The sequence below is a fragment of the Aotus nancymaae genome, unplaced genomic scaffold (genome assembly GCF_030222135.1).
Source record: "Aotus nancymaae isolate 86718 unplaced genomic scaffold, 86718_ANA_hifiasm-v0.15.2.pri h1tg000016l, whole genome shotgun sequence".
NCBI classification, from domain to species: domain Eukaryota; kingdom Metazoa; phylum Chordata; class Mammalia; order Primates; family Aotidae; genus Aotus; species Aotus nancymaae.
In genome coordinates this window covers 56,005,868-56,033,192 of record NW_026988428.1, presented here as the reverse complement: position 1 = coordinate 56,033,192, position 27,325 = coordinate 56,005,868, and positions in this window count along the sequence as shown.

Here is a 27,325-nt window from a genome sequence, read left to right as displayed (position 1 = left end):
TTCTCTCTTGGATCACAAGCCCTGAGGGAGAACAGCTGACATCTTGTAAGGTAGCCCTATGGAGAAATTCATGTGGCAAAAGACCAAGTCCTGCAACAACCATGTGAATGAGTTTGAAAACAGATCTTCTCTTTTCAACCTCAGTCTGATGAGACCACAGCTCTGGCTGACAGCTGGACTGTAGCTTCATGAGAGACTTTGATCCAAGGACATGCAGTTAAGTCATGCCTGGATTCCTGGTCCACAGAAACTGTGACATAATAAATATTCATTATTTTAAACTGCTATGTTTGGAGGTAATTTTTAAATAGCAGTAGAAAATTAATATAGTGTCCAGTATTCAGAGTGGGTGAGTAGCAGAATACACCATTGAAACATATATCAAAGCTTTGTCTAGCTTTATTTTCTTTCATCTCTACCCCAGTTTGCAATGCCATGTTTCTCCATCTTTCTATGAACAAACTTGAGTCACTAATTCTTTTTTTCTTTCAATGGTTATGGTCGATTAATCATTTTTGCTGGGGTAACAAACATCCCCTAAGTCTCAGTGGCTTTCAACATCAGACATTTATTTTTGGCTCGTGGGTGTGTCAGTTAATAATGGCTCTAGTGGACGTTGTTTAAGTCTGTTCAGTTCTGCTCTACATATCTTCACATCCATAGTGAAGGAGCCCAGGCTAAAAGGGCTGCCCTTATCTGGAGTGCTGTTCTCATAGCAGAGACATGAGCATAAGAGCACAAACTGAAGCATCCAAATGCAATTACAGTTTCTGCTCGGAAGTGGAATACATCACATTTATTTACATTCTATTGGCCAAATCAAATCATTTAAGCAAGCTGATGATGTGACACGATGGTATATCCCACCTAGTGAGGCATGGGAAGTTACAAGGAAAAGGACAAAGGACATGGATTTTGGGGGTGGGGGAGCATGAATTTATAGTACATGAGAACGATGGTTGGGAAGAATAATATAACTTATCACATATGATAACAAGTGCTTATGAATCTAGACCATATCAATGGTTGAAGAATTAATGCTAAGACATTTTGGTTTTAACTTTTCTTTGAGATAATAAGCCATAGTCAGTCATTCTGGATGTGGCTGCTTTGCCAATTCCTGCTCCAAATGACAGTCTAGTGTTTTCTACCCTTCTGCTCAACAGTTTCAGTGAGGATAGATCTTTTCACAATGTATCCAGTCTGGATACAAACATCAGTGTCACCTAGACTGGAGTGCAATGGCATGAACATGGCTTACTGTAGCCCCAACCTCCTGGAATCAAGTGATCCTCCTACCTCATCCTCCTGAGTAGCTGGGACCACAGCCACTACATCCAGATTTTTTTTTTTCTTTTTTGAGGACACAAGGTCTTGCTGTGTTGCCCAGGCTGGTCTCAAATTCCTGTGCTCAAGTGATCCTCCCATCTCAGCCTCCCAAAGAGCTGGGATTACAGGTGTGGGCCACCATGCCCAGCTGACATTTTAAAAATTAAAGCATGGGGTGTAATAAATTAGTTTCTTTGGGTACATTATGAAAACATCCATCTTCACTGAAACCATTGAGCAGAAGGGTAGAAAATACCAGACTGTCGTTTGGAACAATAATTGACAGAGGAGCCACATCCAAAATGTCTGTCCATGGTTTAGTGATGATATTTTCTGTTATAACTTTTAGAGGTGGAATTGGTTTCTTTCAACACTATGTCCATTTAAAAGGCACTGTTTTTACTTTGTTTTTAAAATGGGCATGGTGTCCCATAGGAAAACATGAGATTTCCTTATTCTATGATCCATGAAATAGTTACCATACCCTATCAACCCTGAATGGGCCAGGAACATTATTAGAATTTCTAAAAAGTTGTTAACACTATCCCTTGAAGGAAGAAATAAGAAAAATAGAAGATGCAAATCTTTTTTTTTTTTTCCACAACCAAGCGTTCCGGTAATGATTTTCCACTCTTTGCCTATCTTGATGCTTTAAATAGAGTCTAGTTTAAAAATATCTGGTATAATAAAATAAGAAATAGGCAGCCAGCAAATTAGGAAGTAGGTAAAGCTAATTAAAATAATTCTGAAGACTATCGAAGGTAGAGTCCTACTAGATTTTTTTTTTAAGAAATGTCAATATTTCAACCTTTTCTACACAGTATTTTCACAGCTAACTTTGAGCTTAACTTCAATGGCACCACTACACATTTAAACAAAACTATCACGGTAATGATATGTGTTGATGCCTGGCAGTGCAGCTTAGGCTTCCTGTGTTTTTCTTTCTGACAGCCCTGTACCAAAGTACAGTGGCCACAGAGGAGAAAATGAGGAAACTAACAACACAACGATGCACCTAGATGTTCAACACAAAGTCATCTTGCTGAGAGGGAGATAGTACTTAGGGATAAGGCACATGTAAGGTGGACTTTCTCTCGCTTTGCCTTAGGTTACCTAATGCTGAGAGAAAGCAACGTTTTCAGGTTTGCATGAGCTTAATTTCAATATCCAGGCCAAAGATTGGGCCATCTTTTTTTTTTTTTTTTTTTTGCCTGGTAAGAGGAATAAGGAACTTCAGTTCTGTAAGCAAGTCCTAGCCTCCAGTTCTCTCAGAACTAGTTAGTCTGGGTAGAAAAATACTTAGATGTAGCTACCTGTTTGTGTTCAAGTTTATAAATTTGCAATGTGATTTTAAAATCTCAACAGCAACATCCTAAAATGATATAATGAGAATATTATTCCCTGAAAATATGCTAATGCAGGCTGATCACCCCTTCCATCTCTTTTCTAGGTCCTCCCCCACGTTAGTGGGTCTCTAACTTTCCTTATGTTTTCACTTCCTCACACCTATTTTTACTTCATATATATACACACATACATATATAGATAATGTTTCTCACACTTAACCAGACATCAAACTGAAAAGCACTTTTATTATTTGTTATGTTTATTTGATTCTATAATTTGTTATATTATTTTTATTATTTGCCATTTTATATTTTAGGCTCTTTTAAAAATAAACTTGCAATACAGATAATTATATTTTTCTCTTTCAATAGACTTTTTCTTTCTTATGCACCTCATTGTTTATTGTCGCAAGGGGTCCTAATTGGGAGATTTCAACATAAATAAAGGCTCCCCATTTCTGTTTCTGTAATAAAACAACAAAATGAGATGTGAACCTTGGGGTGTTGACACTGAGAGCCTCCAAAAATAAAAAATATAGTTTAAAAATATAAAAATTATTTTTAAATACGTAAGTCCATCTATGGTTTTGGAAGTTCTCTCTCTCTGTCTCTCTCTCTCTCTCTCTCTCTCTCTCTCTATATATATATATATATATGTATATATATATACTGGAGTACACAAACTTGAGGCCTAAACTTCCTTGGAAAACAAGTTGAATGACATGCAGACTTCAAGTTCTATTATTTTACTAAATTTATTTTCTGAAATTCATTAAACTTGCTGTTCTTGGCAAGCCATAGAAACTTCAGTTACTCCTTCTCCAAGATTTGTCACAGGGGAATAATAAGGCTTCAGATCTCAAAAATAGGCACCAATTAAATAAAACTGTACATTTTTAAAAGGTATCAAAACATATTGAGAATGTATACTTTAATATTTGTATTGTGATTTCATTTATTTTTATTTTTTAAAAAGTTTTTAGTTTATTAAGCTTCTTGTGAAAAATCCACCACGGACACAGACAACATCATTGCAGCACCTTTACCCCTTCGGCTGTGATCCAATCTCCAGCTCACTTTCTGCCAGCACCGATATTGGCCTTTGTGGTCCCCCTGACTTCCTTCATTCTGTTCTTGCGTTCCTTTCGTTGCTTTCTTGAGGGCTTTTTCTTCTCATGCAGGCCATGTCTTGCAAGTCTATGTTTGGGTTCCTTTTTCTTTGCATAATCCAGGGAATCATAAATCATGCCAAAGCCAGTTGTCTCGCCACCACCAAAATGAGTTCTGAATCCAAATATGAAGATGACATCCGGTGTGGTCTTGTACATTTTGGCTAGTTTTTCCCGAATTTCTGTCTTAGGCACTGTTGCCTTGCCGGGGTGAAGGACATCAATGACCATTGTTTCCTCTGAAGTAGTCGGTGGGTCGTGAACTTTCCAGTGTGGATACTGTGTCGTTCGATGGCGGTCCATCCTCAGACAGCTGGGGAGGAAAAGAGAGCCACTGTTCGCCGGCCAATGTTATCATGATTTCATTTATTAATGGTTTGCTACACTTGAAGATACTTGCAAAAATATCCTGTTCTATTAAATTTATTTAAAATACAAAAAAATTAATGAATAAACATAATTTTGTACTTATTATCTAAGCATGCTGTTCCTCAACATAGCAGTCACATCTTGGAGTCTGATGCACTGGAACTTTGTGAGTTACGAGACTCGCATACTACTTTACCATTCATATTTTTGCACTCAGAATCCACACTCATACGTGTTTGGATACTAAGATTACATGCATAGTTTTTTTTATATACACAGACTCATCATTTTAACCAAGGATATGAGTAATAACAACTATATAGTCATCCAGGGAATGCCATTAAAATCTGGCATAACTAAGAGCAACATTTCATTCAAATTCTTTGGTGATTCAGAACACTTGATTAATGCTCTTTCCGTCCTCCCAACAGTGTTTCCTGTTCTTTGCCACATGCACAGCCACAAGCAGAAGCACCAAAACTCCGAAGAAAAAAAGCCATTATTGAAGTAGGGCTGGAAACTAAGTCACTCTCTCAAGAATTCCAGCCACAAATCAAAAATTAGAGGGAGTCAGAGAAATGGAAATACCTGGCTCTCCATTAGAACTGTTTCCAAATATTTATTATGCATCTATTCATCACTGATTAAAAGAAACATTATTAACATGTTTGCTTCAAAGCAATAAAAGTCAGCCACCATGAACATGATAGAATTTATTTCTGTACAGTGCCACTAACAGCACTTGAGACTTGGTTCCATTTTTAGTAAAGACTCTCTTTCTTGTCAATGACTAACTGAAGCAACAGAAGCCCAAATTAAATCATCATATTGACGGTCCTTGGCTATGCTATTTGGCAACTCTGGTGAGTGGAATCTCCCAGCATACTAGGAAGCCACAGTGAAAACTAACGTTCACATCAGACTATGGCTGCTCAGATTGCATATGGTACAGAGAGTTATTAAGAGTGGAACCATATTTGAGGCCATATTTTAGGTAGCTGCTGCTACCCATCAGACACAATTTTATTTGTATGTGATATAACTTCATTTCCCGAACAATGGCTAAATAATGGGTGGCATCAACCAAGATGAGGACCTCTGTAAAAAGAAGACAACTCTTGGGTGGAGATGATTGTCTTTATCATGTGCTTTACAGTTGGAATAGAGGCTCTTACTCTCTAAATTCAGTCTTCATTGTCATGTGAAATCTGCCAGTAATAATTCCTTCCATTCGTGTACAACTTCAGATGCTGTTTTTAATAAAAAAAAATTTAGAGAAGGATGCCCAAATTAAATGCCCAACATCTTGGAGCATATGAGTTGTCAGATGTTTTATTCATTCATTAATTTTTTCATTCATTCACTCACCTCTTTTATGCCTACCACTGAAATTTATAGAGCACCATTTACGTGCCCTGCATGCTTCTATGTGGTGAAAATCTTGAGGAGTGTCCTTGAGTGGCCACCCCCAGTTAACAGCAGAATACCAAGCTGGTGGTAGTACCCAAAGCAGGGAAAAAGGCACAGAAAAGGGAAAGACATTTGCCAAATCCGACTCTGCTACCTCACAGCTTTACCTAAAACTAGCAATGGTGGTGCCCACAGGTGTCCAGCCTCAACCACAACTGGTGAAGTATGCAAAAGCTGCCTCGAAAAAGGGAAGTGGACTTCGGAAATACAGGATTCCCTAGAGTCATTTGATTGGTTGAGAACAAATTTTCCTTAGCATTTAAAACGTGTTATGCACTCAGTGCTTTAGTGGCAGAATCCAGTAGTTTCCCGGAGAAAATGGTCAACATATGAAGATGTATGTGTTCAGCAAGTCTAAACCTGAGAATTTCATCTTGATCAAACCAACTCCTCTACTTTTGTAAGTGGTTACAAACACAACACCTGAAACCTCAAAATCACCTTGCCTATGCATTCCAATCTTATTCTCACGTGCCATGTTGCATTATTGACCATGCTTTTTAGTTTTCAGTCTTCTTTTATAATCCTGCTGCTCTTCCCTATGTGCCATCTCATTCTAAGTTAGTATATTAACAACTTATCTCTCTGCTGTCAGTGTTTTTTTACCTTCTTAACCATTCTGAAAACTACCACTATAATATCATTTTGATCATGTTGTTCATGCCTTTGGTGCAGTGCAAAGGCTTCTAAAATTTAGCTTCAGGCCCTTGTTATACTCAGTTACAATTAGTTCTGCCACCGACCTTTGACCCTGCTGAACTTCAGATAAGATCCTAACTCCTTAGCTTGGTATTAAATTTGTCCTCAATCTATTTTTGCCATCTTTTTATGTACAACCACTCATTTTAAGTCTTCTGCTTCAGTCAAAATGGTTTACTCACCACTTCTAAATCACTCTTCATTTTTCTCCTTCCGTATATGGCTCATAATGGCTTTATAAACTCATACACAGCTACAAATTTGAGCTCTGTGTGGCTTCTGATCAATCTTAAAATGTCTCTGAGTCGATTTTCTACTGTAAAATAAAGCTTTATCGTACCTAACTTCTCAACCATATAGGGTTTTTGTGAGGATCAAGTAAACCAGCATTTATTGACTTCATGTTATATGCCAAACACTTTGCTGGTTTTAATAACATGTCTTATTAAAACTTTCCAACAATTCTGTGACATAAGTAGGTCTTATTTTCATTTTACAGATAAAGAAACTAAGGCAATAATTTGCATGTAAATACTTTGCTGTTTGAAAAACAACTATAAAAATGTGTATATTTGTCTGTGCCTGCTACTAAATTTTCTAGTTTATACAATCTTAGTATTTTCTCCAACTACATTTTAAGTTCTTCTAAGGTGTAAATGATTTTATGAATTATAATATGTCATCTTGTGGTAGTTGATAAAGGTATTAATTGCTTTGTAAATATTTCCAGATTTATTTTGATGTACAACTGATGTGATTGACTGATGCTTTCACTTTTCCATGAAAGGAGCTTAAAATCTTTTCCCCTGTACTTTTTGCCTATTGGATAACAGCCATATACCTGAAAATAAAGAAGGATACCAAGGACATGAGATAAACCTCACTTATGTGGGCTTCCTCAGAGTATGTATAAGTTAGTATAAATACAGATTTGTCCTCTTTGCAAATATTTTTTAATGTATGTAACTAGGTCAATCGAAGTTGACCTAATAAAGGGGAAAATATCAAGGATAATTCAAAACCATTTACAGCATGTTTTTACAATGTCTGTTAGTGATGAGGCAACTGAGGATGCTGTCACTTCACTGGTGTTAAACACAATACACGCGATAATGACAGACCCTCATCAGACACTGGCTTTGAGAACTTGGCTTTGATGATTTACAATAGAGAAAGCAAAACTAGTTTATACTTGAGCAGGGATGTGTTTATTCTACTTATCTGAAGTTAAAGCAAATCATCACAGTGGGTTGAATGACCTTAAATCTGCATATTTGAGCAGAACTTAATGGACCATTTGCTGATAGATGAATTCCAGAAAATAAACCAGCTCCCAAATTTGTGTTTGTGTGTGTGGGTGTAGATACATACACACATCTATATCATATATTACGTTATTAAACAAATGTGTTTCTTTTATAGAAAATTGTAAATAATGGACTCTAAACAACTTCCTAAATAAACAAAGATGCTGGGGTCTGAAGGCTAGCTCATTCAACTGAATCAGCACAGTTTACAATAGCAAAGACCTGGAACCAGCCCAAATGCCCATCGATGATAGACTGGACAGGAAAAATGTGGCACATATACACCATGGAATATTATGCAGCCATTAAAAATGAGGAGTTCGCGTCCTTTGTAGGGACATGGATGAACCTGGAAACCATCATTCTCAGCAAACTGACACAAGAACACAAAACCAAACACCACATGTTCTCACTCATAGGAGGGTGTTGAACAAGGAGAACACATGGACACAGGGAGGGGAGCACTGTACACGGGGGTCTGTTGTGGGGGAGTGGGGGGGACAGCGGGGAGGGGAGTTGGGGAGGGATAGCATGGGGAGAAATGCCAGATATGGGTGAGGGGGAGGGAGGCAGCAAATCACACTGCCATGAATGCACCTATGCAACAACTTTGCATGTTTTTCACATGTACCCCAAAACCTAAAATGCAATAAAAAAAAAAAAAAAAGAAAAAAAAAAAAAAAAACTGTACTTCAAGTTTACCTAATGATTAAACATTCTTAGTTGATGAAATGTGAATTTGATTTTTACTATTTGTTTTCTTTTTCTTGATTAGAAAGAACATGCTTATATGGTGCTTTGATCAAAAGACGTAACTACTTTAGATTGAGGTCCTATAAGTCCATTCTTTTCAGTATGAGACAGAATGCCTGGCACAAATCACATTTCCCTTATTACATTGTGTTCAATTCCAAGTACTATTCTACATATTAATACAAGAAATGAGTGTGACACAGCACCTTTTTCTGGACAATATGCTTGGAATCAAGTATGATGTAAGGGAATTAATCCATCAACCTTTTAAGAGGGGATGATGGTTTAAGGAACCCCAGTCTGTCTTTTCAATCCATCAAGGCCAGCGTTTTGCCTTTATCCACTAGAGGGGGTAATGTTCTTCCATCCTAAAACACCATGGAATGATGCAAACAAGATTTAAATTCACACAGTGACCTTGTTTATTTTGAAACCAGGTGAATTAAATAATATAATATAATGAATGCCAAAATCATCAATAAAAGTTGTTTCAAAAACATTAGCGACACAAAGATCAGAAGGATTTGTCATTCTTGTCGATCCTAAAATTGGCCAAATCCACAGTTGTAAAGATGGGTAAATTTGTTTTAGTTGTGAGAGAAGAATTTATATAAAGTAATGCTTTCTGTGATCATTCCAAAAAGCACTATGCAATTTTTTATGTGACTGATTTCAATGTATTAGGGTTGATAATTGGATAATTGTCGGTTTTGTTCAGCAAGGAAGCAAATCATCTCTTTTTATTTTCTTAAGATATATTTAGGAAATATTCAGAGAATTAAATAGATTTATGGAAGTTTATAATAAATATCATAAATACGTAAACGAGATGTGATATAACATGGTTGATTAGTAGTACAAGGATTGGGATATGTGAAGATCAATAACACATTGAAGAGTTGATTTATTACATATAAATATATAATTGTCACTGTTTATCATGGTAATGATTTTTCTCTTAATAAATTCCAAGTCAATAAGATAAGAATGTTTTTTCTTTAAACCTACTGAAATATAGTTTGAATTGCAGAATAGCCAATCCTATTTAGTTTTTAAAAGATAATCAAAATAATTGGTTAGAAATAACCAGTAGCCAAATTGATGAAATTTCTTAATTATAATTAACTGTGCTTTTAGGTCAGTTGTTCAGTTATTTTGAGGAATAAGAAGAAGCCTAATCAAAATGCAGAATAATTAGTTCCATTGAAAAGAGAGAATTTGTGAAAAGCAAATATGTTGCATCAACCATATTTTTCATAATTCTAATCATTTTCTCAAATAAAATATACTTCTAGATCCTAAAGATTATTTCCCTTGAGTAAAAGCTGCAGTAGTGGTTTCAAATGAGTATCAGACTCACCATACAACTTTTGAAATTATTGATAGCTAGAGGCCCCCCTGTAGGAATGCGGATTCAGCAGATCTGGGGCGGAGGTTGCAGCATGGAAGTTTTTAAAAATATTTGTATCGACTTTAGTCTGCAGCCCTGGTGGACCATCTCTGCATTGCATAAAAAGTTAATTGTACCTGACTAGGTTTTTCTTCTTGCTTTCCACCCCTAGAAGGCATACTATTAAAAAGTCTTTGGAGACAAAAGAAGAAAATCATGTGAATTATTATGACTTTTTTCAGGAACACCCCCTATTGTATGAGTGAGAGTAAAGGCCTCAAAATACCTATGAATTCCATATTATAGTGCAAATAAACATGCTTTTGAAGTCCTGTATTGTTTCTTAGTAATTTGTGCTGCCTGGAGATCTTCCAAATACAGCTAACAAAGGCTTGCAGAAAGGACTTTCAGCATCATGAAAAAATTTTTGCTATAGACAAGAATGAATATTTACAAAACAATAATTTCAAACAGATCCAAACTCTATAAATAACTATTGTTTTCTTGAATATTACCATAAAAATACAGTTATTTAAAAACTGAGCAACATATTTATGTACTATATATATTAAAAGAAATTATACTGATGTCTCAAATGAAGGTTTTATAATAACTGGGAAGTTAAATTATATGCATCCTAAAAGAATGCATAGATGACATGTACACATTTCATGTCATCTATGTGTCATCTATAATTTATTTTACTATAAATAGGATTTTCAATACATATTATAATCATTATTAATTTATAGTACATGATTTGCTTTAATCAATATAAGGACAAACAGTGGAAATTAAAAAAAAATCCTTTTTTTTTCTCCTAGAGAGTTTTTTCTCCTCCGTTTTTCAACTCTTATCTGAGAAAACACAGAGACTACAAGGGCAACAAGTTCCCAGGTCAGTGGAAGGAATCAATATGCGTTCAGATAATCGCAGTGTAATAGCACATCTGCATATATATAAGATATTGGAAGCTATGGGTGCACGGAGGAAAAGCATCCAACTCTGCCTGTAAGAAGCCTAATGGTGAAAGTCATAGTTGTGTTCATGTTGGGGTGTGTATGTGTGTGTGCACACGTGCATGGTCATGTTAAGGGGTGTGTGTGTGTGTGTGTGTGTGTGTGTGTATTAATAGATGAAAGAACAATCACTGCAGATTTGGAAACAGTCCAGGATTCATTCATTCATTCAATTTCATCAAAGTTTGTGGAATTTCACTCTGTATAGACATAGCATTTTCTGTTAAAAAGCAGGTAATTCCCAAGGAGATATGTCCAAAATTAGCCGGAACATCAATGTAGAGTACCATCAACATGGAGACTGAGAGCGAGATAGAGTGTTAGAGAGGGGAGATCTCTCCCAAGACGTATGTGGCATTAAAGTCCTGGTAAGACTGTTTCTGGAGAAAGATATAGCATCAAAAGTTAGAGGCAAGAAAGCATGGGAGAACACCCTGGAGCAATTCTTTTCCCGCTTTGGAGAGTGTCCCTTCAACCCGGTGCACATCTATTCTGGGAGCAATTTCTGAGCTCTTCCATTCAGATTAATACCTGAACTTATACTGGACTTATAATTAGAAGCAGTTAAATGTTTAATTATATGCTATTTTGTGTTGTTTTCTGATTCTTTATTACTTTTTCAAAAATTCTTAACCCTCTACATTATGAATTCTTTGAGGGCAGGCATTGATTTTACACACATATGATGTCTTTCACACTGCCTACTATGCTATGTGTACAGTGTGGATTTGGTAAGTATTTGTTTATTAATGAAGAATGTGACCAAATGTAGTAGTGGTAGCGTTGCCATATAAAATATAGAAAACCCAGCTAAATTTGAATTTCAGATAAATGAAATACATTTTTGATATAAAAATACTGATGAAATATGCTTATACTAAAAAAAATTCATTTTTAAAAGTCAGAAATTAACATTTAAATTGCATGTGTGAGTGTGTGTGACTCTTCTGTTTTGTTTTACTAAATCTGGCAGCCCTAGATGTTAGTGTATCTTTTATGGCTTGTCAAAGTTTCCAATATACTGAATATGAATTCCTAAACTTTCATTCTTACTAAAAAGAATAGAAGAAAAATGACATTTGTGAACCAAAGGCCCAGTGAGTGAAGATGAGCAAATGAACAAACTGTGATGATTGAAAGGATGAATGTGAGAGCCTGCAGACTACACAGACTGGAGAAGAAAGTTGTCTGAGATGTAGATAGGATGGTGAGACCGCACATAAGAACTCTGGGAAGCTGAGTGGGGTGATCGCTTGTACCCAGAAGTTTGAGACTAGAATGGGTAACATGGTTAAATTGGGTCTCTACAAGAAAAATACAAAAAATTAACCAGGCATGGTGGCACATGCCCGTAGTCCCTGCCACTTGAGAGGCTGAGGTAGGAGAATTATTTGAGCCCAGTGAGGTAAAGGCTGCAATGAGCCTTGATCATGCCACTGAACTCCAGCATGGGCGACACAGCGAAACCCTATCTCAAAGCAAATAAACAAATGAAAAACAAAAAGAGACAGGAGAGGCCAGCTTTTATGAAACAGTAAAAAGGGAGTGAAAGACTTAAAAGAGAAAAAGAGTAAGAATGAAAAATTGATGAGAAGCGGAGTAGGAAAAAAAGCAGGAGATGAAAAATAGAAATAGATTGAGAAGGTGTGAAGAATAACAGACCCCTCCTTCCTCTCCTCCCCACCTGTGTGCCCAGAAGATTTATCTCTTGCTGCTGGTGGTGATGCTGATGTCACCAGTCACCCTGGGAGCACAGAGAAGGGTTCACCTGCTTTTCTTCTCAGGACAGCCAAGGTGCAGAGCTGGCCAACAATTACAGTGAAAGAAGCATCGGATCAACTGGAGTGAAGGAACTAGACAGGGCTATAGAGAGAAAGCAGTGAGAGCGTGCACCAATGTGCATACACACACACACACACACAGTAGAAACAAACCAAATCTCTGATTACTGGGATGGGGTGGCAAAGATAAGTTCTAGGGAAGAAACATGGGCTAGAATAAAAGTCTTTCAAACGTAAGTTCATATGATACACTATGACAAGAGTAAAGTGTAAGGAAAATTTTTTTAAATTTATGACAAATAATTTGTATTTTATTGTATGGTGGCTCTTTCTGAATTGCTTCAAACAGCATTTTCTTCCTAAACTACATAGGGAAGGATAGAGAATACTGAATCTCCTATGGTTGGCTTTATATGGACTGGGAGACTGCTTTTTCTTCCTTCAGGAAGTGTTGAGGCATTAGCCAACCAGGAAACAACCGAAGGTGAGTAATGCTTTTAATTCATCTCTTCGAAATTCTGTGACACTTGCCTAGAGTCCTAGGTCACTGCTTGATGGGCAGTTTTGTAAGCCAAGAGCTTGCTTCCTCATTCTAGTTTCCTGCCTAGTTCAGTGGGTTATTGCTCATCACACACTGGTAAATGGGATGAAATAAAAAATAAGTTTGAACGATCCTGAAAATAAATCTTACTTATGACTCTGGCTCTTAACACAGTTTTTGTATGTGTGAGGGAGCAATAGGGGGTGGTTGGCTGACGAATTTTATTGTTTTGTTTCCAAAACTAATGAAGAACAAAGAAATCTGACCTGATTGCCCAAGTTTGTTTTCAATTCAACTTCAAAGAGGGAAAACCTTCTTTCCTAGGGAACTGTGGGAGGGCTGCTCAACTCTTCTCACTCAAAACCTGTATATCAGCTGTCCTGTCAAGAGAGCACTTCCCAGGAAGAAACCACCATTTTCTCCTCTGTTTCCTCCTTGTCTTTCATGAATGCGATTAGATAGAATGAAGAACTATGGGCTACATACTCTTGTATTTTTATAGTTGTATTTTATTAGTTGTATGTCCAAAAACTAATGTTAAAGTACTTATGTCAACTTAGAAGATGATCTCTAGAGGCAAGTCAAAGGACAGTTTTGTCTAGTTTGTCATTATTTGTCAGAGACTTGGATGAAGATATAAAGGAAAGTTCATCAAATTTGTGTGTGAGTATAATTTTGGGAGTAGAGAGAATTCCATGTATGATAAAATTAAGATCCACAAAAGCCAAAACCAAAAACTTTAACATCTGCAAAGAAGCGCCAAACCTCACAGCATGAAACTTAATATAGGTACATTTAGGATGTAACACTTGGATCTCTCTCTCTCTCTGACACACACACACACACACACACACACACACACAGCTGCATTCCTGTAGGCTGAAAGGAGCATGGCTTATTGGCACCTGTATAACAAAGGTTCACGGATTTTTATTTCAATAAAAACCAGCCATATGATGTGGCTGCCGAGAAAGCTAATGGCCCTTTTGAATGTAGTAATAGACTTGTAATGGCTTGAGTGAGGGAAGTGATTGTCCTGCTCCCAGAGCTGGCTGGAACAATTCTGGTGTGTTACATTCAGTTCTGAGGATCTGGGAAACACTGACAAACTAGACTACATTTGAAAGGGACTAATTCTTGAGTAAGGAAATTCAAAACGATTCCCCATGAGTTGTACCTGAAATATTAGCCTATAGAAGAGAAGGTTCATAGGCAATGAGAGTTAGCTCAATTTCTTCATCAAATATCTGAAGGGCTATTAAATGGAAAAGAAATCAGACATGTTCTCATGAATGGTAAAGCTACAGCTAATAAACTGATGTTACAAGGAAATAGATATTGGCTCAATATAAAGAAATACTGTCTGTCTGAACTTAGACTGAGTTTACAGGAGTTCATTCTCCAGTAGGGGAAATTGAAGGATAGGCTTGGAAAACCACTGGGTTAGGTGTTAAGGAATTCCTTAAAACGATAAACATATTAGTTAACATTTAAGGCTCAGGAAATAGTATAATATGGTCAGTAAATTTACGTTTTCTAAAGTCAAACAATTGGATCCAAAATTTAGTCTATGTGAAACTGACAACGTATATAACGGCTTTGTTCCTCAGTTTCTTCATCTATAAAATAAAAATATTAATAGAAATTAACTCAGGATTATTAGGAAGATTAACTGAAAACATGCATGTATAGTAATTAGCACAGAGTAATTATTTAATAAATGATGCTTTGCTTCATTTTAAGATTTAGGTACCTCCATCCCTGGAAGTTGGAGCTCATTTGTTATAAAAGCTTATGTTTCATCTGGACAGTCTTTGCATTGGGCCTTCTTTCAAAATTCCCTACTGGTACAGAGCTTGGCATTTATTCATTCATTCATTCATTCATTTGTTATTCCTCAGCGTTCTATAGAAGCTGTGAAGAAGGCTTAGAACTTATTCACTCTGCCGGCTGAGACTGTAGTGCAGTTATAGTGTAATAAGTACCTAGAAAATGTTTGTTTCTCAGGAGTAGTAATGTTACCTTGGGAAAATGTAGAAGAGAAGGGGTAAATACATAAGTCTTGATTTTAATCTTATGACAAACTCCTCACATATAATTTGCACCCTATTAATTAACTTAGAGTGTTTTTTTATCATTGCTTCTGATGTTTGCTATTAAAATATAAAGAGTACTACAAGGGAGAGCTAGGACTCTGAAAAGATGAGTTACAGGCAATAGGAAGAGATGACCTGGAGAAGAAGACAGGGAGGGATGATGCATCCAGGCTAATGGGTCAAGGAATTAGTATAAAATATTTGGATCACAGGGCCTCTTAGCATTCAAAAATTGACCTTCAGGTGTATGGTATACATTACCTTCTTCTCTAAAGACATAGTCTTTGCACACAAGAAATATATATAGGTATACATTTGTGTATATATATATGCAAAGATTATACCTCTAGAGAAAAAGGTAATATGTACTGTACACCTTTGCATACATATGTATATAAGTACGTGTATGCATGTGTGTACATGCAGGGCTATGGGATATCACACATCTCATGGATATGCATTGTGCAGTTGCACAGGGCTGCATGCATAGAAGGATCCCAATCTTGGTTTAATTCTATGCTGTGTCAGGATTAAAATTCTTAGTAAGTTTTGAACATAGAGCAAACATTTTAATTTTGCACTGCATCCTGCTTTTACATAGGGGTGTGTGTGTGTGTTTGTGTATGTGTGTACATAATCTTAAAAGGGAAAGGGACTTTACTATTTGTCTAATTGAGCGTTTCCTCTCACCTTCAGTTTTTCATTCTCCATGTTTTTCTATAACATAGTTTCCTCATTGTTTGTTTTTGCTTTTGTTTTTATATATATTTTCCTTTCATTTATATATTATGTAAGTATATACATATATATAATTTTTTTTGAGACAACGTCTTGCTCTGTCACCCAGGCTGAAGTGCAATGGTGCGATCTCAGCTCACTGCAGCCTCGACCTTCTGCGCTGAAGCTATTCTCCCACTTCAGCCTCCCGAGTAGCTAGGACCACAGGCCTGCACCACCACACTCAGCTAGTTTTTGTATATTTTGTAGAGACAGGATTTCATCATATTTCCCAGGCTGGTCTTGAACTCTTGAGCTCAAGCAATCTGCCTGCCTTGGCCTCCCAAAGTGCTGGAATTACAGGTGTGAGCCACCATGCCCAGACTCATTTTTATATTTTGAATAATACCAGTGGTGAATACCAATATAATCCTTCTAGTTATTTTTAAATGAATATAGATGAATATATGTGTATACTATTACTTTTTTACATACCTGAGATCACGCAATCCATCTTCACTCCTATTTCACATGATGACATGCATTAGAGATCTTTACAGATAGGCACATATAGATCATCATGATTTCTGAAGATTACTAATGGGACAGTCTTTCCTCCTTAACCATGGGTTTTATATCAGTGGATTCAACCAACCTAAATATTTGGAAAAATAAATGGCTGGTTGCATCTGTACTGGACATGTATGAAAACTTTTTTCTTCTTCTTATTCTCTAGAAATGCAGAATAACAACTATTTACATGGCATTATATTGTATTAGGTATCATAACTAGAGTTGATTTAAAGTATATGGGAGGATGTGTGTAGGCCATATGCAAATACCAAGTCATTTTATATAAGGAACTTGAGCGTCCATGAATTTTGATATTTTTGGGGAATGGGGTTCTAGAACCACCAAGCAGTAACTATAGTTTAGTAGGTCACCCATAAGTTATTATAGTACCCTGGGATGTGATTTATCTGAACTGGAAGGTCTGGATTATTTTAGTGCAATAGTTAGTCTCTTGTTATTTCTGCATATGTTGGACTTCCACTGTCTTTTAGCCACATTTACTCTACACTTTCCAGTTTTGTAAGACTATTCTTAATAGAAAGATGGAAGCAGTATAGGAATGATGTCATTGGCCCACCACCCTCTCATCTGTCAGAATTATGTGAATTATTTTGAACAAGAAACCTAATTCTTCCTTTTTATTTTTCTGCTAAGTAGATAAAAATCTTATTTGGTTGGCTTCAAGATTTTTCCTTTCCCAAGAATCTCAGCTTATTCGGGACTTTTATTTTTTCGGATACTGTTTTCACATATTCACTTCATTCTTTGGTATTCAGTCTTACCTCCCCTCCTTGTGATGTGTGCTTGTCTTCTTCAAATTTGAGCTCATCAGACAGTTCCTTGGACGACATTATATGACGCCTTTGCTTTATCCTTACTGAAATAATTAAGTTACTACTAATTAAGGTAATACAAAGACTCCTCTTCAACACCTCGGTAGTTTATTTGTTAGAATCTCTGATAATTGATCATAACAATTTTCTTTCATCTTTAAAAATATGTTTCAATTCTTGACTCACATAGCCAAAATAAGCATAGATACTGAGGTTTTGAGGAGAGATTAGTAGTCAATTCAGATACAGAAGAACTACATGTGCCTAAACCAAAGCAAGCCCAGAGTGGTCTAGTATTAGTCATAGCATTAATGGAATGAATGAATGAATATATGCAGGAATTTAAGACCAGGACTCTATAATATTTACTCCTTTAGATGAACATGTAATTTAGCTAATTTGTTTCGTTATTACAGAGTTGTTTTCTTCTCAGGTTTCTTTCTTGTATTTTAACCTTGATCAAGCTATGGAGTAAAATTCTAAATTAAATGTAAAATTCTTACATTTTTTTGAAGGAATGATTCCTTAAAAAATCAGAGTCTCAATACAATAGTAAGATCTTGTGATTTTTGTCCTAAAGTAAAATGAGATACAGTAATAAGGGATGTGACCATTGATCTAAGGTCTTGTAAAAAAGTAAAAATAAATCAGAACTCTGAAATAATATGAGCACATTTGTTGTGTGTTTGCATTTTCGGATCCATAGCTTTTATCAGATTCTGAAAGAGGTTGTATACCTCCAAATATTAAAAAAACAGATAAGACACAATTTTATAGGCCGGGCGCGGTGGCTCACGCCTGTAATCCCAGCACTTTGGGAGGCCGAGGCGGGTGGATCACGAGGTCAAGAGATCGAGACCATCCTGGTCAACATGGTGAAACCCCGTCTCTACTAAAAATACAAAAAATTAGCCGGGCATGGTGGAGCATGCCTGTAATCCCAGCTACTCAGGAGGCTGAGGCAGGAGAATTGCCTGAACCCAGGAGGCGGAGGTTGCGGTGAGCCCAGATCGCGCCATTGCACTCCAGCCTGGGTAACAAGAGCGAAACTCCGTCTCGGGGGGGAAAAAAAAAAAAAAAAAAAAAAAAAAAAGACACAATTTTATAATAATAAAAATAGAAAAAATTAACATTTTAGCATTTATTTAGGTAGTATTATGTAAACTATGTTAATTTCAAAAGTCAGGTGTGAAGTTCTTGTGATAGCTGAAAACAAATTCACTATCCACTTTTGATTAAGAGGCCTAAAACTAAATTATGCTTTCAAAACTTGTAAGGTTCCACGTTATGGTCTGTTTTAACAGAACTATGGGTTCTGCAGAATATATTTCTACATTAATTGATATGATCATATGATATTTTTTCAGCCTGTTGATGTGACAGATTACATTGATTGAGTTTGAATGTTAAACTAGTTTGGCATACTTAGAATAAATCCTACATGGATGTGAAATATAATTATTTTTATGTATTGTTGGATTTGATTTTCTAATATTTTGTTGAGGATTTTGTCTGTCTTTGTTCACGAGAAATAGTGGTCTGTCACTTTCTTTTCTTGTAACGTCTCCATCTGGTTTTAGTGTTGGTTTAGTAATGCCGCATGGAATGAGTTAGGAAGTATTCCCTCTGCTTCTGAAGTAGATTGTGGAGAATTGGTGTTCTTTCTTCCTTTAGTATTTGGTAAAACTTACCAATGAAACCATCTGTGCCTCCTGCTTTCATTTTTAAAAGGTTATTAATTATGGATTCAATTTCTTACTAGCTCTAAAGCTATTCAGTCTATCCTATATTTCCCGGTATGTGTTTTGGTAGTCTGTGTTTTCCATGAAATGGTTCATTTCACCTAAGTAATCCAATCTATTGGTATATAGTTTTTTATAGTATTTCTTTATCTTTTTTTCTGTTTTCAACTTTATTGATTTCTGATGGAATATTAACTTTGTTGCTTGTTTTAGGCTTAATTTCTCCTATCTGATTTTCTAAGGTAAGCTGAAGTATTGCATTTTAGATATTTTTCTTTTACAACATATGCATTTAATGCTATAAATTTTCTTCCAAGCATTTCTTTTGCTGCACCCCACAAATTTTAGTAAATTATAATTTCAGTTTCATTTAGTTTAAAATGTTTTTAAACTTCTCTGGAAACTTCTTCTTTGGCCCATGGATTACTTAGAAGTATGCTTTTTAATATTTGTATTTCCAAATATTCGGAAAATTTCCAGACATCTTTCCTGTTGATTTCTACTTTAATTAAACTATGATTGGAGAACATATTTTGTATAATTTTTATGTTCTTAAAATTTTTATGTTCTTAAAATTACACTTTGTATAATTTTTATGTTCTGCCATAACAAATTACCTACCACAGACTAAGCCATTGATAGCAACAGAAATGTATTCCCTCACAGTTCTAGAGGCTGAAAGTCTGAAATGCAGCTGTTAGCAGGGCCATGCTCCCTCTGAAACTTCTCTAGGGAAGAATTCTTTCTTGCCTCTTCCACCATCTGGTTGCTGGCAATCCTTGGTGTTCCTTGCTGGTAGCTGCATCATTCCAATTTCTGCATCCATCTTCACATGGCCATCTTTCCTCTGTGTGTGTCTATGTCATCACATGACCTTCTTATAAGGACAGCATTCATTGGATTTAGGGCCCACCCAAATCCAGTATGACTTCCTCTTAACTAATTACATCCACAAGGATCCTATTTTCAAATAAGGTCACATTCTGGCGTTCAAATAAGGTCACATTCTGGGGTTCTAAGTGGAAATGAATTGGGGTGGAGCAGTCTTCAAGCCCACATGGTGTCTGTCATTAACTTTGGGAAATTTGTGACCAATATTAATTCAATTATTTCTTCTGCTGATTCTTACTTTCTTCTCCTTCTGGTATTCCAGTGATACATATGTTACATCTTTGAAATGATCTCACAGTTCTTGGATGTTCTGTTTTTCATTCTTTATTTTTCTCTCTTTGCATTTTATTTTGGGAAGTTTCTATTGACCTATGTTCAAGCTCCCTAATTCTTTGTTCAGCCACGTCCAATCACTGATGAACTCATTAAATACATTCTTCATTTCTGTTCCAGTGCATTTGACTCTTAACATTTCCTTTTGATTCTTTCTTATAGTTTCCACTTTTCTCTTTCATTAACCATCTGTTATTTTCTATTGTCTTCTTTTCCATTAGTGCCCTTAACATAGTAATCATACCTATTTTAACTTCCATCTGAAAATTTCAATCTCTAATATCAGAGTCTAATTCTAATGATTGCTTTTTCTCTTTAGACCGAGCTTTTCTTGCCTTTTGGCATGCCTTGTAATTTTTTGTTGAGAGCTGGGCAGTTTGTACTAGATATTAGGAATTGAGATGAACAGAGCTTTACCATGAAGGTTTATATTAATATAGCTAGGAGGCAGGCTGGGTCTATGTTTGATGTAGCTGTAAGGCACAGAGGCTTCAAACTTTAGCCTTCTTGCTTTTGTCTCTCCTGACTTTGGGCTTCCCTAAGTACTCCTTCACAGAAAAAAATCTATTGCAATTCTTTAGCTATAATCCACTGTTATAATACTCATACCCTATTATGGTGGTGGTAAAGTGGGGGGGAGGCAAGAACATTCTATAATCTGATGAAATCTCAGTTTTTTAGTGGGGCTGTGTCTTGGGGCGGAGACCTTCACAAGCATTTCTCCTGTGGTATAGTTTCCCTCTCTCGTCCCCTGTCCCCTAGCTCCCTACTCCTTTTCCTGGCTGCAGGGTTCCCCATCTATTTCCTTGAAGCCCTACTATGTTTTCCCCCTCTTAGGTAAGATCAGTGAGACCACAAGGGTAGAGGAGACTGGAGTGGGAGAAATGTCCTTCTCCTAACAAGAATAAGGCTCTGGTAGAATAGACCTTTGTTATGGAGAAGGCTCTGAGTGTGTTATTTCACAGTGATTACCTATCTACTACCTTGCCAGAGATAGGAGAATATGGATCTTCATCATGAGGACCTGGTGGGGTTCCTGTTCCACCAAAGTTGGGCAGGTGCTGTTTAAGATAGGACATTTCTAACTCTCATATTAGTTCACATACAGCCTCCAGCATGTCATCATAATTACCATTTAAATATTCTGCAAATGTATGACTTACCTGAATTCATGTAAGTCATACATCTTCTGATTCAGGTAAGCAGATCTTGACTGTGAGTCTCTGGATTTTCCTATCTCTCCAAATTTTAGAGCAATGATTTGCCCTGAGGCCTGTTTTCTGATGGGTCCCAGAAAAGTCACTGAGTTTTGAAATGAAGACTTCTTTTTTTTTTTTTCAATTGTACTTTAGGTTCTGGGGTACATGTGCAGATATACAGGATTGTTGTATAGGTAAACACATGGCAATGTGGTTTGCTGCCTCCATCTCCCCGTCACCTACATCTGGCATTTCTCCCCTTGTTATCCCTCTCCGACCTCCCCACCCCCCTGCTGACCCTCCCTTGGCCCCCACCAACATACCCCAGTGTGTGATGCTCCCTTCCCTGTGTCCATGTGCTCTCATTGTTCAACACCCGCCTATGAGTGAGAACATGCAGTATTTGATTTTCTGTTCTTGTGTCAGTTTGCTGAGAATTATGGTTTCCAGATTCATCCATGTCCCTACAAAGGATACAAACTCATCATTTTTTATGGCTGCATAGTATTCCATGGTGTATATGTGCCACATTTTCCTTGTCCAGTCTATCATTAATGGGTATTTCGGTTGATTCCAGGTCTTTGCTATTGTAAATAGTACCTATGAACATACATGTGCATGTGTCCTTATAATAGAATGACTTATAATCCTTTGGGAATATACCCAGTAATGGGATTGCTGGGTCAAATGGAATTTCTATTTCTAGGTCCTTCAGGAAGTGTCATGCTGTCTTCCACAATGGTTGAATTAGTTTACACTCCCACCAACAGTGTAAAAGTGTTCTTGTTTCTCCACATCCTCTACAGCATCTGTTGTCTCCAGATTTTATAATGATAGTCATTCTAACTTGTGTGAAATGCTATCTCAATGTGGTTTTGATTTGCATTTCTCTAATAATCAGTGATGATGAGCATTTTTTCATATGTTTGTTGGCCTCATATATGTCTTCTTTTGAAAAGTGTCTGTTCATATCCTTGCCCACATTTCGTTGGGATTGTTTGTTTTTTTCTTGTAAATCTGTTTTAGTTCTTTGTAGATTCTGGATATTAACCCTTTGTCTGATGGGTAGATCGCAAAAATTTTGTCCCATTCTCTTGGTTGCAGGTTCAGTCTAATGATTGTTTCTTTTGCTGTACAGAAGCTCTGGAGTTTAATTAGGTCCCATTTGTCTATTTTGGCTTTTGTTGCCATTGCTTTTGGTGTTTTAGTCATGAAGTCCTTGCCTATGCCTATGTCCTGAATGGTTTTACCTAGGCTTTCTTCTAGGGTTTTTATGGTGTTAGGTCTTATGTTTAAGTCTTTAATCTATCTGGAGTTAATTTTAGTGTAAGGTGTCAGGATGGGGTCCAGTTTCTGCTTTCTGCACATTGCTAGCCAGTTTTCCCAACACTATTTATTAAACAGGGAATCCTTTCCCCATTTTTTGTCAGGTTTGTCAAAGATCAGATGGTTGCAGATGTGTGGCGTTGCCTCCGAGGCCTCTGTTCTGTTCCATTGGTCTATATCTCTGTTTTGATTACTGTAGCCTTGTAGTATAGTTTGAAATCAGGTAGCGTGATACCTCTGGATTTGTTCTTTTTGCTTAGGATTGTCTTGGCTCTGTGGGCTCTTTTTCGGTTCTGTATGAAGTTTAAGGTGGTTTTATCCAGTTCTGTGAAGAAGGTCATTGGTAGCTTGATGGGGATAGCAGTGAATCTATAAATTACTTTGGGCAGTATGGCCGTTTTCATGATATTGATTCTTCCTAACCATGAGCATGGAATGTTTCTCCATCTGTTTGTATCCTCTCTTATTTCCTTGAGCAGTGGTTTATAGTTCTCCTTGAAGAGGTCCTTTACATCCCTTGTTAATTGTATTCCTAGGTATTTTATTCTCTTTGTAGCAATTGTGAATGGGAGTTTATTCATGATTTGTCTCTCTGTTAGTCTGTTATTGGTGTATAGAAATGCTTGTGATTTTTGCACATTGATTTTGTATCCTGAGACTTTGCTGAAGTTGCTTATCAGTTTAAGGAGATTTTGAGCTGAGACGATAGGGTCTTCTAAATATACAATCATGTTGTCTGCAAATAGAGACAATTTGACTTCCTCTTTTCCTAATTGAATACCCTTTTTTTTCCTTGCATAATTGCTCTGGCTAGAACTTCCAATACTATATCAAATAAAGTGGTGAGAGAGGGCATCCTTGTCTAGTGCCAGATTTCAAAGGGAATGATTCCAGCTTTTGCCCATTTAGTATGATATTGGCTGTAGGTTTGTCATAAATAGCTTTTATTGTTTTGAGATATGTTCCTTCAATATCAAGTTTATTGAGAATTTTTAGCACAAAGTGCTGTTGAATTTTGTCGAAGGCCTTCTCTGCATCTATTGAGATAATCATGTGGTTTTTGTCTTTGGTTCTGTTTGTGTGGTGGATTACGTTTATAGACTTGTGTATGTTGAACCAGCCTTGCATCCCTGGAATGAAGCCTATTTGATCGTGATGGATAAGCTTTTTGATGTGCTATTGCAATCTGTTTGCCAGCATTTTATTGAAGAATTTTGCATCTATGTTCATCATGGATAATGGCCTGAAGTTTTCATTTTTGGTTGAGTCTCTGCCGGGTTTTGGTATCAGGATGATGTTGGTCTCATAAAATGATTTGGGAAGGATTCCCTCTTTTTGTATTGTTTGAAATAGTTTCAGAAGGAATGGTACCAGCTCCTCTTTGCACATCTGGTAGAATTCAGCTGTGAACCCATCTGGACCTGGGCTTTTTTTTGGTTGGTAGGCTATTAATTGCTGCCTCAACTTCAGCCCTTGTTATTGGTCTATTCAAAGTTTCAACTTCTTCCTGGTTTAGGCTAGGGAGGATGCAAGTGTCCAGGAATTTATCCATTTCTTCCAGGTTTACTGGTTTATGTGCATAGAGCTGTTTGTAGTGATCTCTGATTGTAGCTTGTATTTCTGTGGAATCAGTGGTGATATGCCCTTTATCATTTTTATTGCATCTATTTGATTCTTCTCCCTTTTCTTTTTTATTAATCTGGCTAGCGGTCTGTCTAGTTTGTTGATCTTTTCAAAAAACCAGCTCCTGGATTTATTGATTTTTTGAAGGGTTTTTTGTATCTCTATCTCCTTCAGTTCTGCTCTGATATTAGTTATTTCTTGTCTTCTGCTAGCTTTTGAGTTTTTTTGATCTTCCTCCTCTAGCTCTTTCAATTTTGATGATAGGGTGTCAATTTTAGATCTTTCCTCACTTCTCATGTGGGCATTTGTTGCTATAAATTTCCCTCTAGACACTGCTTTAAATGTGTCCCAGAGATTCTGGTACATTGTGTTTTCATTCTCGTTGGTTTCAAAGAACATCTTTATTTCTGCCTTAATTTCATTGTTTATCCAGTCGACATTCAGGAGTCAGTTGTTAGTTTCCATGAAGCTGTGTGGTTCTGAGTTAGTTTCTTAATTCTGAGTTCTGTGAAATGAAGACTTCTAAGCTTTCTATGTGTCAGAGCTGAAATCAGAAACCCATCTGGAGTTATTTTTAATCATTTATTCATAATCTAATTTTCTTCTTATTTATAATAACACATGTAAAAAATCCTTTAAAATGCACAATAATCATTTAAAATTTTCTTCACATTTCTGGTCCCATTTCTTGAGTATCATCAATGCAGACCACTGAGATTTGTTGCTGTTTTACCTTTCCCAGCATTTCTATGAGGCAGATATAAGCTGTGTGACCTTGGGAAAGTTACTTACCCTCTTTGTGCCCCAGTTTCCTCATTGGTAATACACAGTATTAATAGTACTTGCCTTTTAGGATTATAATGCAGATTAAATGAGATAATGTACATAAAAGATTAGCACCGTAAATACTTGGGACAAAAAAATGTTCGCAATAGGTGTTAATTTCTTATTAACACTTTTATTGTCAATCTCGCTCTCCAAATAGAAAAAAATAAAAATTCTTTTCAAAAATTCACGACTTACTTCTGGATTGATTGTTTTAGAATTTTCTGCACTTTGAACTTCAGCTGGTGGCTGAGCTGTGGGAGCTGTGGACTTGACCACACTGGAACTTGGTCAGACAGAGTGCCATCATCCTAATTGTGTCCCCGGGCCACAGTTCACTGAATTAGTTCCTCTGAAGTCTCCTTTCTCCTCCCACATGCCAGCAGCATAATACAGCAGAGACAATTGCTTCAGATCAATTCAACTTGAAAGTGGCCTCTGGAAAAAGGCACTAAGTATTCTAGTTTGCTAGTCTTTTGCAAAATATAGAAATTAAAAAAAAGAAGTTTTTTAGTCTGCAATTATGAAAGAAGTGTTGCATTTTAAGATTTCTACTGGTATATTTTAATTTTATTTTCTTAAGAAGTAATCCTCTCTCAATTTTGCTAGTGCTGTATTATATTGGGGTATTGGTGGTAGAAGGAAGATGGGGTGAGCAGTTTCTCAAAAGATTTTGCATGATTCGAAATTGCATAATCATAAGCTCATTTCCAAAGCTTCATTTACAGCAGGGGCCAAGGCTGTAAGTTCTGACAATGGCCTTAGGGAGCATTCTCTCCTGAAAACTGTGGCATTGAATGATGATGAACACCGGTGCAAACTGGGCGCATTTAAAGAAATTCAACTTTAAAGGATGCCTGAATCTTCAAGTCTTTACACGAACTTCCAATAGGCAGGTTTTTTTTGCATTTATATGTAGAAGAGAGAAGAAATCCAGTTTCTGTGTCATAATTTCTCATATTTTTTGTTACATTCAATTCCATGAGTCTAGTTTACTTTTTATAATGATATCATTTATTTTTTCTTAAAATTATGATACATTTTCATAAACATATAAATGTTTTGTTGTTCCATGGTTTTATGCTCTCAGTGGGACAGCAAAGATTTGTCTACCTAGCATGTTCCAATCTAGTAGTCTATCCAAGAGTGATGGTTTTCTAGGCTTTTATTTAATATATCCAACAATGGAATTCTATAACCTCTTGGTTATTTCGAGTGTGTAGCATCTTTAACTTGGACCAGTTGTTTTTATAATCCAATAGCACTTGATGTGATTATCTTTGAAGGATATGAAGTACTTCTGTAGCCATCACCTCATTTACATAACAATGAGTGGGCAGGGAAGGGCCGGCAGCTGTTGCTAGATCCTGACAGAGCCAAATGCACGTGCTCTTCTAGAACTGTTGGTATCAAAGCAGTCTTCTAGGAATAGTTTTTACATAAGGGTGTGATGTCTCCTGGTGAGATGTACAGAGGATTTTGCATTCCATGTTTCTAGGATTCTCATTCCAAAGAGGAAGAGACCAAGTTTAGTAGAAGATGTGCATAGAAATTGCTGAATGTAGGGTTTTCCAGAAGGCATAGAACTGACTCTGAAGTAGGACAGAAAAATGACCTTAGTCACCATTAAGGAAGGTCTTTCCTAAATAAAATTAATTACTGGTTCAAAGTAATTCCCCCTCCCCACTTCTCCCTAGTTGATCATGATGATTATACTTTCTTTATTTTCTTTGTAGTACTTACCACGATCTGATTTTTGTTTTTTTTTTTGAGACACAGCCTCACTCTGTTGCCCAGTCTGGAGTGCAGCAGTGTGATCATAGCTCACTGCAGCCTTAATATGCTGGACTCAAGTGATCTTCCTGCCCCAGCTTCCCCAGTAACTTGGGAGTAGCCACTACATCTGGCTACCTTTTTATTTAAAAAAAATTTGCAGAGATGAGATCTCGCTATGTTGCCCAGGCTGGTCTGATCTTTCTGGGAGTTACTACTGA